General features: G+C 48.1%; 1 protein-coding gene across 2 annotated transcripts in view; it reads left to right on the top strand.

Moving 5' to 3' along the window:
• Positions 1–14,977, top strand: part of ENTREP2 (endosomal transmembrane epsin interactor 2) — a 1,488,859-nt gene that overhangs the window by 1,027,836 nt on the left and 446,046 nt on the right. The gene's annotated exons all lie outside the window — the stretch shown is intronic.

Genomic DNA, 14,977 nt, shown 5'->3' with positions numbered 1-14,977 from the left:
CAGCAATTCTCTGCCGCCTCTGCGCTGCGGCGCTGGCTTCCAGGTCAGCAGTGTGATCAGCTGACCTGATCACATGAAAGCCGTCGCACTGACCTGGAAGTCAGCTCCAGGGATCATTGCTCCAATTGTCCTTGCGTTTGACAGATGCAAGGACAATTGAGCAGTGGGAGCCGCGCACTGCACTTTCTATGAGTGCGGCTGTCAGCGTAACAGCCACGCTCAGAGAATAGCGGCTCCCACCCCGGCAGACTTCCACACCACCGCATCAGGCAGCCTGACAGTGCCCCGCCAGCTCCCCCCTAGATACGCCTATGGCTTGTGCCTCCGCTCCACACATGGCTAATTTGTATAGTTTACAAATTAGCCATGTGTACAGAGCAAGAGGTGCTCGTCAGATTTTCCGGTACCGCGTACCGGCACGTACCACCACAAAAAAAGCACTGCTAATGACCCTCTGCTGTGAGTGTCAGCCGAGGATCATATGACTGTGATACGATCTTGCAATTATATCACAGCTGCGGTGAAGAGGGAGGGAGCACTTCCTCCCCATCTCCTCCACTGCCTGTCTCTGCGTACATCGCACTGCAGTCGGATGACATGCGAGTGCAGTGCGATGTTTCACACACTCCCTTAGACTTGTATGGGGGGTACATGAGCTGAGAATCTCTGCTAAATGCAGCATGCTATGATTCATTTCTCAGGCTCATATGGCATGAGAAATGAATCACAGGTGGACACTGCCTCATAGTTGTGCAGTCCGATGTGTTATTGAATTGCACTTTCCCATGCAAAACGCAATGGAATCGAGGCCTAAGGGCGGCTTTGCACGTTGCAACATCGCACGTGCGATGTCGGTGGGGTCAAATCGAAAGTGTCGCGCATCCGGCGTCACTTTCGACATCGTTGTGTGTAAATTCTAGATGATACGATTAACGAGCGCAAAAGTGTCGTTATCGTTTCATCGGTGCAGGCTCCGACTTTTTCATAATTACGCTGCCGCGACAGGTACGATGCTGTTCCTCGTTCCTGCGGCAGCACACATCGCTGTGTATGACGCCGCAGGAGCGAAGAACATCTCCTTACCTACCGCCGGCGGTTCTACGGAAGGAAGGAGGTGATCGGGATGTTTACATCCTGCTCATCTCCGCCCCTCCGCCGCAATTGGCCACCTACCGTGTGACGTCGCTATGATGCCGCACGACCTGCCCCCTTAGGAAGGAGGCGGGTCGCCGGCCAGAGCGACGGTCGCAGGGATGGTGAGTGCATGTGAAGCTGCCGTAGCGATAATTTTCGCTACGCCAGCTATCACAAGATATCGTACCTGTGACGGGGGCGGGGACTATCGCATGCGACATCGCAGCATTGGCTTGCGATGTCGCAACGTGCAAAGCCCGCCTAACACTAAAATCCAGCAAAGGCAATGAGAATCCTGAAGTCTCATGTACACATTGAGTAATTTTCAACCTTAGGCTAGTTTCACACTTGCGTTAAATGGTATCTGTTGCACTGCGTTGTGTGATGGATGCAACGGATGTGTTGCATATAGTGGCACAATGGATGCAACGAATGCTGCAAAACAACGGAATCCGTTTTGATTTTTTTTTTTTTTTTTACAGTTTTACCGGCGGTAGACTATTGTGAACGATCAGCTGATCGCTCCCTGCAGCCGGCCACTGGGTGATCAGGTGATCGCTCCCAGTAGCCGGCCGCCGGGTGATCAGCTGATCGCTCCCTGCAGCCGGCCGCTGGGTGATCAGCTGATCGCTCCCTGCAGCCGGCCGCTGGGTGATCAGCTGATCGCTCCCTGCAGCCAGCCGCCGGGTGATCAGGTGATCGCTCCCAGTAGCCAGCCGCCAGGTGATCAGCTGATCGCTCCCTGTAGCCGGCCGCCGGGTGATCAGCTGATCGCTCCCTGCAGCCGGCCGCCGGGTGATCAGCTGATCGCTCCCTGCAGCCAGCTGCCGGGTGATCAGCTGAGCGCTGTCACTTGCCGGTGACCGGGCATGCCGGCGGGCGCTTAGCTGAGCGCTGTCACTTTCCGGCACCCGGGCATGCCGGCGGCCGGTCGCTCAGCTGAGCGCTGTCACTTGCCGATGGCCGGGCGCTCAGCTGAACGTTCGGCCACCGCAAGCCAAAATAAAGTTTGTGATTTTAAAAAAAAAAAAAAAGAGCATGCTCAGTGAAATCCAGAGGATTCCGCTGCTCAAAACAACGTTACATGCTGCGTTCCTCCTGCTGGGCGGAAGCAATGGAGCGTCGCCCAGCGGAAGCAACGCAGGTCCTTTTGGTACAATCCGTCAACCATACAAGTCTATGGGAAACAGCGGAATCCGTTAATGGATTCCGCTGTTTTCCAAAAAGGCCGATTGTAACGGAAGGAAAACAACGCAAGTGTTAAAGTACCCTTAATTTCTATTTATGGTTTCAAGCTGGCAAATTGTTACCATCGACTAATAGCTGGAAAGGAAACGATTAACACCGCACTGTCGTAGTACAATACCGAAGACTTGGATGCTTGAACAGGGATTTTTTTTTTAACGTGTTTTGGAGCGCATACTCTTTTTTTCATGAAAAATCACCTTTACAATTTACATGTACATGGGAATATATATAGTGTGATACAGATGAGTAAAGTCAATTAGAATATAACACTATCAATGGTATTGTAGTGGAATTTACTCATTCATGCATATATTTAACTAATTTCCAGATTATCACCTTATTCCATCATAATTCCATTTTTATTTTTTGTATTGTAATTTATTTAGTTTCCAAGTATCATCTCATCACTCACATCTATATATAGTTTTTCCCTGCACATTTACAATTTTTTTCTCTCCACAAATATGAACTTCCTTCTTTTCTGAGCAAACTCTGTGATACACACATGCACACTTGAAACCAGAAGTTTACATACACTACCTAAAAGTACACATATGCATGTTTTTCTCACTATCTAACATGAAATCAGAATAAATCTTTCACGTTTTAGGTTAATTAGGAACCAAAATTATTTATATTTGTCAAATGCTAGAAGAGTGTTTTAAGGCATTTTTATTACTTTCTGCAAAGTCAAAAGTTTACATACATTTCATTTGTAGTTGGTACCATTGCCCTTAAACTTTATGGCTAAGGTCAAACATTTTGCTTATCCTTCCACAAGCTTCTCACAATAGTTAGTAGCGATTTGGGCCCATTCCTCTTGACAAAACTGGTGTACCTGAGCCATGTTTGTAGGTTGCCTTGCTTTCGCCTGCCTTTTCTATTTTACCCATAAATTTTCAATAGGATTGAGATCAGGACTTTGTGATGGCCACTCCAAAACATTGAATTTGTTATCCTTAAGCCACTTTGTTACCAGTTTAGTAGTATGCTTCAAGTCATTGTTCCTGGCTGATGTCTTGAGATGTTGCTTCAGTATTAGAGATGAGCGAACCGGTCCCGGTTCGGCTCGAGGCGGTTCGCCGAACGGGGGGTCTGGCTCGAGTTCGGCTCGTCGAACGTTCGACGAACCGAACTCGAGCCCATAGGAAACAATGGCAGGCAATCACAAACACAGTAAAACACCTAGAAAACACCCTCAAAGGTGTCCAAAAGGTGACAAACAACTCACAACACAACACAAACACATGGGAAAGTGACAAGGACATGTACTCATGCGAAAACAAAACAGCTGGACAAGGAAAAAGAGGAGGACACACAGATATAGGCATGGCACGCCCTTCTAAAGTCATGTAAAACACCGCAAGGTGACTCCAAGCGGAGTCTCCCTTTTTTCCAAAAATTGGGCCCCACACACCCACCCCTTCAGTGGCAGCAGTTGTGCCCCAGTTGTACACTTCACAGCTAGATTTGCATCAAGCACATTCAAAAATACGCCATTCTTATCCGTCCCCAGGATGACACCGGGGTAGGTAGCAAAGTCTTTCCTGATCCCAGCTCTGTTCATCTTGGCTTCTTTTAAAAACACAGCAAGCAAGGGTTACTCCAAGCGGAGTCTCCCTTTTTTCCAAAAATTGGGCCCCACACACACCCACCCCTTCAGTGGCAGCACTTGGGCCCCAGTTGTACACTTCACAGCTAGATTTGCATCAAGCACATTCAAAAATACGCTATTCTTAACCGTCCCCAGGATGACACCGGGGTAGGTAGCAAAGTCTTTCCTGATCCCAGCTCTGTTCATCTTGGCTTCTTTTAAAAACACAGCAAGCAAGGGTTACTCCAAGCGGAGTCTCCCTTTTTTCCAAAAATTGGGCCACACAGACACCCACCCCATCAGTGGCAGCACTTGGGCCCTAGTTGCAAACAGGATGTTTTGATTTGCATCAAGCACATTCAAAAATACGCTATTCTTAGCCGTCCACAGGATGACACCGGGGTAGGTAGCAAAGTCTTTCCTGATCCCAGCTCTGTTCATCTTGGCTTCTTTTAAAAACACAGCAAGCAAGGGTTACTCCAAGCGGAGTCTCCCTTTTTTCCAAAAATTGGGCCACACAGACACCCACCCCATCAGTGGCAGCACTTGGGCCCTAGTTGCAAACAGGATGTTTTGATTTGCATCAAGCACATTCAAAAATACGCTATTCTTAGCCGTCCCCAGGATGACACCGGGGTAGGTAGCAAAGTCTTTGCTGACCCATGACTTGTTCATCTTGGCTTCTTTTAAAAACAATGTAAGCAAGGGTTACTCCAAGCGGAGTCTCCCTTTTTTCCAAAAATTGGGCCACACAGACACCCACCCCATCAGTGGCAGCACTTGGGCCCTAGTTGCAAACAGGATGTTTTGATTTGCATCAAGCACATTCAAAAATACGCTATTCTTAGCCGTCCCCAGGATGACACCGGGGTAGGTAGCAAAGTCTTTGCTGACCCATGACTTGTTCATCTTGGCTTCTTTTAAAAACAATGTAAGCAAGGGTTACTCCAAGCGGAGTCTCCCTTTTTTCCAAAAATTGGGCCACACAGACACCCACCCCATCAGTGGCAGCACTTGGGCCCTAGTTGCAAACAGGATGTTTTGATTTGCATCAAGCACATTCAAAAATACGCTATTCTTAGCCGTCCACAGGATGACACCGGGGTAGGTAGCAAAGTCTTTCCTGATCCCAGCTCTGTTCATCTTGGCTTCTTTTAAAAACACAGCAAGCAAGGGTTACTCCAAGCGGAGTCTCCCTTTTTTCCAAAAATTGGGCCACACAGACACCCACCCCATCAGTGGCAGCACTTGGGCCCTAGTTGCAAACAGGATGTTTTGATTTGCATCAAGCACATTCAAAAATACGCTATTCTTAGCCGTCCCCAGGATGACACCGGGGTAGGTAGCAAAGTCTTTGCTGACCCATGACTTGTTCATCTTGGCTTCTTTTAAAAACAATGTAAGCAAGGGTTACTCCAAGCGGAGTCTCCCTTTTTTCCAAAAATTGGGCCACACAGACACCCACCCCATCAGTGGCAGCACTTGGGCCCTAGTTGCAAACAGGATGTTTTGATTTGCATCAAGCACATTCAAAAATACGCTATTCTTAGCCGTCCACAGGATGACACCGGGGTAGGTAGCAAAGTCTTTCCTGATCCCAGCTCTGTTCATCTTGGCTTCTTTTAAAAACACAGCAAGCAAGGGTTACTCCAAGCGGAGTCTCCCTTTTTTCCAAAAATTGGGCCACACAGACACCCACCCCATCAGTGGCAGCACTTGGGCCCTAGTTGCAAACAGGATGTTTTGATTTGCATCAAGCACATTCAAAAATACGCTATTCTTAGCCGTCCCCAGGATGACACCGGGGTAGGTAGCAAAGTCTTTCCTGATCCCAGCTCTGTTCATCTTGGCTTCTTTTAAAAACACAGCAAGCAAGGGTTACTCCAAGCGGAGTCTCCCTTTTTTCCAAAAATTGGGCCACACAGACACCCACCCCATCAGTGGCAGCACTTGGGCCCTAGTTGCAAACAGGATGTTTTGATTTGCATCAAGCACATTCAAAAATACGCTATTCTTAGCCGTCCACAGGATGACACCGGGGTAGGTAGCAAAGTCTTTCCTGATCCCAGCTCTGTTCATCTTGGCTTCTTTTAAAAACACAGCAAGCAAGGGTTACTCCAAGCGGAGTCTCCCTTTTTTCCAAAAATTGGGCCACACAGACACCCACCCCATCAGTGGCAGCACTTGGGCCCTAGTTGCAAACAGGATGTTTTGATTTGCATCAAGCACATTCAAAAATACGCTATTCTTAGCCGTCCCCAGGATGACACTGGGGTAGGTAGCAAAGTCTTTGCTGACCCATGACTTGTTCATCTTGGCTTCTTTTAAAAACAATGTAAGCAAGGGTTACTCCAAGCGGAGTCTCCCTTTTTTCCAAAAATTGGGCCACACAGACACCCACCCCATCAGTGGCAGCACTTGGGCCCTAGTTGCAAACAGGATGTTTTGATTTGCATCAAGCACATTCAAAAATACGCTATTCTTAGCCGTCCCCAGGATGACACCGGGGTAGGTAGCAAAGTCTTTGCTGACCCATGACTTGTTCATCTTGGCTTCTTTTAAAAACAATGTAAGCAAGGGTTACTCCAAGCGGAGTCTCCCTTTTTTCCAAAAATTGGGCCACACAGACACCCACCCCATCAGTGGCAGCACTTGGGCCCTAGTTGCAAACAGGATGTTTTGATTTGCATCAAGCACATTCAAAAATACGCTATTCTTAGCCGTCCACAGGATGACACCGGGGTAGGTAGCAAAGTCTTTCCTGATCCCAGCTCTGTTCATCTTGGCTTCTTTTAAAAACACAGCAAGCAAGGGTTACTCCAAGCGGAGTCTCCCTTTTTTCCAAAAATTGGGCCACACAGACACCCACCCCATCAGTGGCAGCACTTGGGCCCTAGTTGCAAACAGGATGTTTTGATTTGCATCAAGCACATTCAAAAATACGCTATTCTTAGCCGTCCCCAGGATGACACCGGGGTAGGTAGCAAAGTCTTTGCTGACCCATGACTTGTTCATCTTGGCTTCTTTTAAAAACAATGTAAGCAAGGGTTACTCCAAGCGGAGTCTCCCTTTTTTCCAAAAATTGGGCCACACAGACACCCACCCCATCAGTGGCAGCACTTGGGCCCTAGTTGCAAACAGGATGTTTTGATTTGCATCAAGCACATTCAAAAATACGCTATTCTTAGCCGTCCACAGGATGACACCGGGGTAGGTAGCAAAGTCTTTCCTGATCCCAGCTCTGTTCATCTTGGCTTCTTTTAAAAACACAGCAAGCAAGGGTTACTCCAAGCGGAGTCTCCCTTTTTTCCAAAAATTGGGCCACACAGACACCCACCCCATCAGTGGCAGCACTTGGGCCCTAGTTGCAAACAGGATGTTTTGATTTGCATCAAGCACATTCAAAAATACGCTATTCTTAGCCGTCCCCAGGATGACACTGGGGTAGGTAGCAAAGTCTTTGCTGACCCATGACTTGTTCATCTTGGCTTCTTTTAAAAACAATGTAAGCAAGGGTTACTCCAAGCGGAGTCTCCCTTTTTTCCAAAAATTGGGCCACACAGACACCCACCCCATCAGTGGCAGCACTTGGGCCCTAGTTGCAAACAGGATGTTTTGATTTGCATCAAGCACATTCAAAAATACGCTATTCTTAGCCGTCCCCAGGATGACACCGGGGTAGGTAGCAAAGTCTTTGCTGACCCATGACTTGTTCATCTTGGCTTCTTTTAAAAACAATGTAAGCAAGGGTTACTCCAAGCGGAGTCTCCCTTTTTTCCAAAAATTGGGCCACACAGACACCCACCCCATCAGTGGCAGCACTTGGGCCCTAGTTGCAAACAGGATGTTTTGATTTGCATCAAGCACATTCAAAAATACGCTATTCTTAGCCGTCCACAGGATGACACCGGGGTAGGTAGCAAAGTCTTTCCTGATCCCAGCTCTGTTCATCTTGGCTTCTTTTAAAAACACAGCAAGCAAGGGTTACTCCAAGCGGAGTCTCCCTTTTTTCCAAAAATTGGGCCACACAGACACCCACCCCATCAGTGGCAGCACTTGGGCCCTAGTTGCAAACAGGATGTTTTGATTTGCATCAAGCACATTCCAAATCCACAAGCATTTACTCTCCCCAGGATGACACAGGGGTAGTAAATTCCTTCTGGATCCATGACTTGTTCATTTTGATGAACGTCAGTCTGTCCACATTGTCACTGGACAGACGCGTGCGCTTATCTGTCAGCACACACCCAGCAGCACTGAATACACGTTCAGAGACAACGCTGGCAGCTGGACACGACAAAATCTCCAAGGCGTAAGTTGCGAGCTCTGGCCATTTTTGTAGGTTTGAAGCCCAAAAGGAGCAAGGCTCCAGTTGCACAGTCATGGCATCGATGTTCATTTGGAGATACTCCTGTATCATCCTCTCCAGCCGTTGACTATGTGTCAGACTTGTTGTCTCTGGTGGCCTTGCAAAAGAGGGTCTAAAAAAATTATGAAAAGATTCCATAAAATTGCTGTTACCGGCACCAGAAAAGGTCCTACTGGTACGGGTAGACTGTTGAAGATGACGAGACCGTCCCATGTTTGTCAAGTTACAACTGGGAGATTCACTCCCTGCACCTGCACGGTTGTTTGGTGGAAAAGCCGAGCTAAGATCTAGTAACAGCTTCTGCTGATACTCCTGCATACGTGCGTCCCTTTCTATGGCTGGAATTATGTCACAAAATTTGGACTTGTACCGGGGATCTAATAGTGTGGCAATCCAGTAGTCATCATCACTTCTAATTTTGACAATACGACTGTCATGTTGGAGGTAGTGCAACAAAAAGGCACTCATGTGTCTTGCGCAGCCATGCGGACCAAGTCCATGCTGTGTTTGTGGCATAGAGGTGCTACCCGTTCTTTCTTCCTCTGACATCTGACCCCAACCTCTTTCAACTGAAATTTGACCAAGGTCTCCCTCATCCGCTGAGTCTTCCATGTCCATGGACAGTTCGTCCTCCATTTCTTCATGTTCTCCTGCACCTTGCTCAACATTTCGCCTGCTACTATGCGCCCTTGTCGATCCCTGTCCCCCATGGTCCCATGCCTGCTGCGTTGGTGATGATGAACGTCTGGACCTTGGTGATGTTGTTGTCCCTTGCGCATATGAATCCTCCTGTAGTTCCTCCCCTTCATGTTGTCCCACCCCCTGACTCCGAATAGTGTTTAGCGTGTGCTCCAGCATGTAAATGACTGGAATCGTCATGCTGATAATGGCATTGTCAGCGCTAAACATATTCGTCGCCATGTCGAAACTGTGCAGAAGGGTGCATAGGTCCTTGATCTGAGACCACTCCATCAGGGTGATCTGCCCCACCTCTGCATCTCGTTGGCCCAGGCTATACGTCATGACGTATTGCACCAGGGCTCTGCGGTGCTGCCACAGTCGCTGTAACATGTGGAGAGTTGAATTCCAGCGTGTCGCCACATCGCATTTCAGGCGATGAACCGGCAGGCCGAAAGACTTCTGGAGCGATGCAAGTCGCTCTGCTGCGGCGCTTGAACGGCGGAAGTGAGCTGACAGTTTTCGTGCCCTGTTCAGAAGGCCATCTAGGCCGGGATAGTGTGTTAAAAATTGCTGCACGACAAGGTTCAACACGTGAGCCATACAAGGTACGTGTGTCACCTTGCCCAGGCGAAGTGCCGCACCCAGGTTTGCAGCATTGTCGCACACGGCCTTACCAGGCTGCAGTTTGAGTGGAGACAACCATTTATTAAACTCGGACCGCAAAGCTGACCACAACTCCTCAGCTGTGTGACTCTTATTACCAAGACATGTCAAGCTAAAGACCGCCTGATGCCGTTGCGCTCTGCTGCCAGCATAGTAATGAGGGGTGCGTGATTCCTTCTGCGCAGTGAGAACGCTGGTGGCCTGACCAGGCAGGCTTGGGGCGGAGGTGGAGGACCCAGATGAGGTGGAGGATGCAGAAGCAGTGGCGGAACTTGGACAGACAGAGGATTGACACACAAGTCGTGGGGACGGCAAGACTTGTGCAGCAGACCCTTCACCATCTATCACCATAGTTACCCAGTGCCCAGTCAGCGACATGTAACGTCCCTGTCCATGCTTACTGGTCCAAGTATCGGTGGTGAAATGCACCCGTTCACACACAGAGTTTCTCAAGGAAGCGGTGATGTTGTGTGCGACATGCTGGTGTAGCGCGGGCACACCTTTCTTAGAGAAGTAGTGGCGACTAGGCATCTGGTACTGGGGCACAGCGACAGACATAAGGTCTCTAAAATCCTGTGTGTCCACTAGGCGGAAAGGCAGCATTTCGGTAGCCAACAGCTTACAGAGGGATAGAGTCAACCTCTTAGCTTTGTCATGGGTCGGAGGAAGTGGCCTTTTATTTGACCACATCTGAGGGACAGAGATCTGGCTGCTGTGTGTAGACGGTGTTGAGTAGGGTGTCCCTGGAAAAATGCAGGTTTGTGAGGAAAGTGCAGGCGGAGACATGATGTTGCCTTCATCCAACGTTGGTGCTATCGATGTCTGAGAGAGCTGTACACACTCACTTGTTTCCCCTTCCAAACCAACTGACGACCTTACAAGCAAACTGCCTGTTGCGGTTACAGTGGTGGAAGTTTTGCGTGGAAAAACAGGTGTGGCAGCTGTCCCCACAGTCCTAGAAGATGAAGAGCGCGCGGATGCAGTGGAAGGGGCGGGCGGTGGATGGTTCGCTCCGCTAGGCCGCATTGCAGCACGGTGAGCTTCCCACCGGGACTTATGATATTTATTCATGTGACGATTCATGGAAGAAGTTGTCAAACTGCTGAGCTTTTGACCTCTACTAAGAGAATCATGACAAATGTTACATATCACATGAGTTGGGCGATCTTTTTCGATGTGAAAAAAGGACCAGGCTAGGCAAGGCTTAGAGGCCATGCGACCTGTTGATCCACCCCGAATAATGCTCATAGGCAGAGTGGTGGCTGAGGATGCAGTTGTAGACGTGCTACCAGTGCTCCGACTCTGTCCAGGAAGGCGCAAGGTAACTTCGTCGTCGGTTGCATCCTCCTCCACCGCCTCTGTTGACCTCCTCGAGTGCCTGACTGGGGGTTGACAGTAGGTGGGATCTAGAACGTCATCATCAATTGTTGTGTTTGCACTCCCCTCCCCCTCAGACCGAGCCTCTTCTTGCCCTGACGGAATATTTAAGTTGTCATCCCAATCGGGTATCTGCGTCTCATCTTCATCAGTATGTTCCTCATTGTCTATAACCACAGGTGTTACAGTTTGTGACAAAGGGTCAACATTATGCTCAGAAACTTGGTCCTCACGGCCTGAATCTGAGTCACAAAGGTTCTGGGCATCACTGCAGACCATTTCCTGTTCTGTACTCACTGTAGCTTGGGAGCAGACCTCTGATTCCCAGGCTATAGTGTGACTGAACAGCTCTGCAGACTCAGCCATCTCAGTTCCACCATACTGTGCAGGGCTGATGGAGACTTCAGAGCTGGGAGAAATCAAGTGTGATTGGGATGACAACTCAGAGGACTGGTGTTTTTTGGATGCGGTACTTGAAGTGGCTGAGAGGGCACTTGTTGGACCACTTGAGATCCATTCAAGCATTTTCCTTTTTTGCCCATCATCTACCTTTCTTCCTGTTGTTCGTGTCCGTAAAAAAGGGAGCACATCGGATTGTCCACGGTAAGTAGTAGACATCTTACTTTTGCTGGTAGATGGTCTATCTTCAGCAGATGATAATGGAGCTTTGCCACCTTCCCCACGGACAAAACCTTTTTTGCCTTTTCCACCACGCCTCTTCCCCTTTCCACCAGCATCTGTCATTTTGCCACTCATGTTGATTGCGACAAGATTGTGGACTGAAAATGTGGTAGTAAAAATTGAGAGGTGGTGAAGATTGCAGTGGTGGTCTAGCTTTATTAACAGCAGAATAATAAAGAATAAATATCCCTGACAATGCAACTTAGTTATAATTAGTTGGAGTGTGCAACGCAGGCAGACGTGCTGCAAATGTCTTTGCACTAGTGGGACTATAGCAAAGTCCAATAGCCACGTATAGGATGCCACTAGGTACACTGAGTGTTTGCTAGTATAATGGCTTGGTTAGAATGAGTTGTAGTGTGCAACGCAGGCAGACGCGCTCTGCAAATGTCTTTGCACTAGTGGGACTATAGCAAAGTCCAATAGCCACGTATAGGATGCCACTAGGTACACTGAGTGTTTGCTAGTATAATGGCTTGGTTAGAATGAGTTGTAGTGTGCAACGCAGGCAGACGCGCTCTGCAAATGTCTTTGCACTAGTGGGACTATAGCAAAGTCCAATAGCCACGTATAGGATGCCACTAGGTACACTGAGTGTTTGCTAGTATAATGGCTTGGTTAGAATGAGTTGTAGTGTGCAACGCAGGCAGACGCGCTCTGCAAATGTCTTTGCACTAGTGGGACTATAGCAAAGTCCAATAGCCACGTATAGGATGCCACTAGGTACACTGAGTGTTTGCTAGTATAATGGCTTGGTTAGAATGAGTTGTAGTGTGCAACGCAGGCAGACGCGCTCTGCAAATGTCTTTGCACTAGTGGGACTATAGCAAAGTCCAATAGCCACGTATAGGATGCCACTAGGTACACTGAGTGTTTGCTAGTATAATGGCTTGGTTAGAATGAGTTGTAGTGTGCAACGCAGGCAGACGCGCTCTGCAAATGTCTTTGCACTAGTGGGACTATAGCAAAGTCCAATAGCCACGTATAGGATGCCACTAGGTACACTGAGTGTTTGCTAGTATAATGGCTTGGTTAGAATGAGTTGTAGTGTGCAACGCAGGCAGACGCGCTCTGCAAATGTCTTTGCACTAGTGGGACTATAGCAAAGTCCAATAGCCACGTATAGGATGCCACTAGGTACACTGAGTGTTTGCTAGTATAATGGCTTGGTTAGAATGAGTTGTAGTGTGCAACGCAGGCAGACGCGCTCTGCAAATGTCTTTGCACTAGTGGGACTATAGCAAAGTCCAATAGCCACGTATAGGATGCCACTAGGTACACTGAGTGTTTGCTAGTATAATGGCTTGGTTAGAATGAGTTGTAGTGTGCAACGCAGGCAGACGCGCTCTGCAAATGTCTTTGCACTAGTGGGACTATAGCAAAGTCCAATAGCCACGTATAGGATGCCACTAGGTACACTGAGTGTTTGCTAGTATAATGGCTTGGTTAGAATGAGTTGTAGTGTGCAACGCAGGCAGACGCGCTCTGCAAATGTCTTTGCACTAGTGGGACTATAGCAAAGTCCAATAGCCACGTATAGGATGCCACTAGGTACACTGAGTGTTTGCTAGTATAATGGCTTGGTTAGAATGAGTTGTAGTGTGCAACGCAGGCAGACGCGCTCTGCAAATGTCTTTGCACTAGTGGGACTATAGCAAAGTCCAATAGCCACGTATAGGATGCCACTAGGTACACTGAGTGTTTGCTAGTATAATGGCTTGGTTAGAATGAGTTGTAGTGTGCAACGCAGGCAGACGCGCTCTGCAAATGTCTTTGCACTAGTGGGACTATAGCAAAGTCCAATAGCCACGTATAGGATGCCACTAGGTACACTGAGTGTTTGCTAGTATAATGGCTTGGTTAGAATGAGTTGTAGTGTGCAACGCAGGCAGACGCGCTCTGCAAATGTCTTTGCACTAGTGGGACTATAGCAAAGTCCAATAGCCACGTATAGGATGCCACTAGGTACACTGAGTGTTTGCTAGTATAATGGCTTGGTTAGAATGAGTTGTAGTGTGCAACGCAGGCAGACGCGCTCTGCAAATGTCTTTGCACTAGTGGGACTATAGCAAAGTCCAATAGCCACGTATAGGATGCCACTAGGTACACTGAGTGTTTGCTAGTATAATGGCTTGGTTAGAATGAGTTGTAGTGTGCAACGCAGGCAGACGCGCTCTGCAAATGTCTTTGCACTAGTGGGACTATAGCAAAGTCCAATAGCCACGTATAGGATGCCACTAGGTACACTGAGTGTTTGCTAGTATAATGGCTTGGTTAGAATGAGTTGTAGTGTGCAACGCAGGCAGACGCGCTCTGCAAATGTCTTTGCACTAGTGGGACTATAGCAAAGTCCAATAGCCACGTATAGGATGCCACTAGGTACACTGAGTGTTTGCTAGTATAATGGCTTGGTTAGAATGAGTTGTAGTGTGCAACGCAGGCAGACGCGCTCTGCAAATGTCTTTGCACTAGTGGGACTATAGCAAAGTCCAATAGCCACGTATAGGATGCCACTAGGTACACTGAGTGTTTGCTAGTATAATGGCTTGGTTAGAATGAGTTGTAGTGTGCAACGCAGGCAGACGCGCTCTGCAAATGTCTTTGCACTAGTGGGACTATAGCAAAGTCCAATAGCCACGTATAGGATGCCACTAGGTACACTGAGTGTTTGCTAGTATAATGGCTTGGTTAGAATGAGTTGTAGTGTGCAACGCAGGCAGACGCGCTCTGCAAATGTCTTTGCACTAGTGGGACTATAGCAAAGTCCAATAGCCACGTATAGGATGCCACTAGGTACACTGAGTGTTTGCTAGTATAATGGCTTGGTTAGAATGAGTTGTAGTGTGCAACGCAGGCAGACGCGCTCTGCAAATGTCTTTGCACTAGTGGGACTATAGCAAAGTCCAATAGCCACGTATAGGATGCCACTAGGTACACTGAGTGTTTGCTAGTATAATGGCTTGGTTAGAATGAGTTGTAGTGTGCAACGCAGGCAGACGCGCTCTGCAAATGTCTTTGCACTAGTGGGACTATAGCAAAGTCCAATAGCCACGTATAGGATGCCACTAGGTACACTGAGTGTTTGCTAGTATAATGGCTTGGTTAGAATGAGTTGTAGTGTGCAACGCAGGCAGACGCGCTCTGCAAATGTCTTTGCACTAGTGGGACTATAGCAAAGTCCAATAGCCACGTATAGGATGCCACTAGGTACACTGAGTGTTTGCTAGTAT

Source organism: Anomaloglossus baeobatrachus, chromosome 4 (genome assembly GCF_048569485.1).
Source record: "Anomaloglossus baeobatrachus isolate aAnoBae1 chromosome 4, aAnoBae1.hap1, whole genome shotgun sequence".
Lineage (NCBI taxonomy): Eukaryota > Metazoa > Chordata > Amphibia > Anura > Aromobatidae > Anomaloglossus > Anomaloglossus baeobatrachus.
The sequence above is the reverse complement of the archived record's forward strand: the minus strand, read 5'-3'. Positions and strand labels throughout refer to the sequence as shown.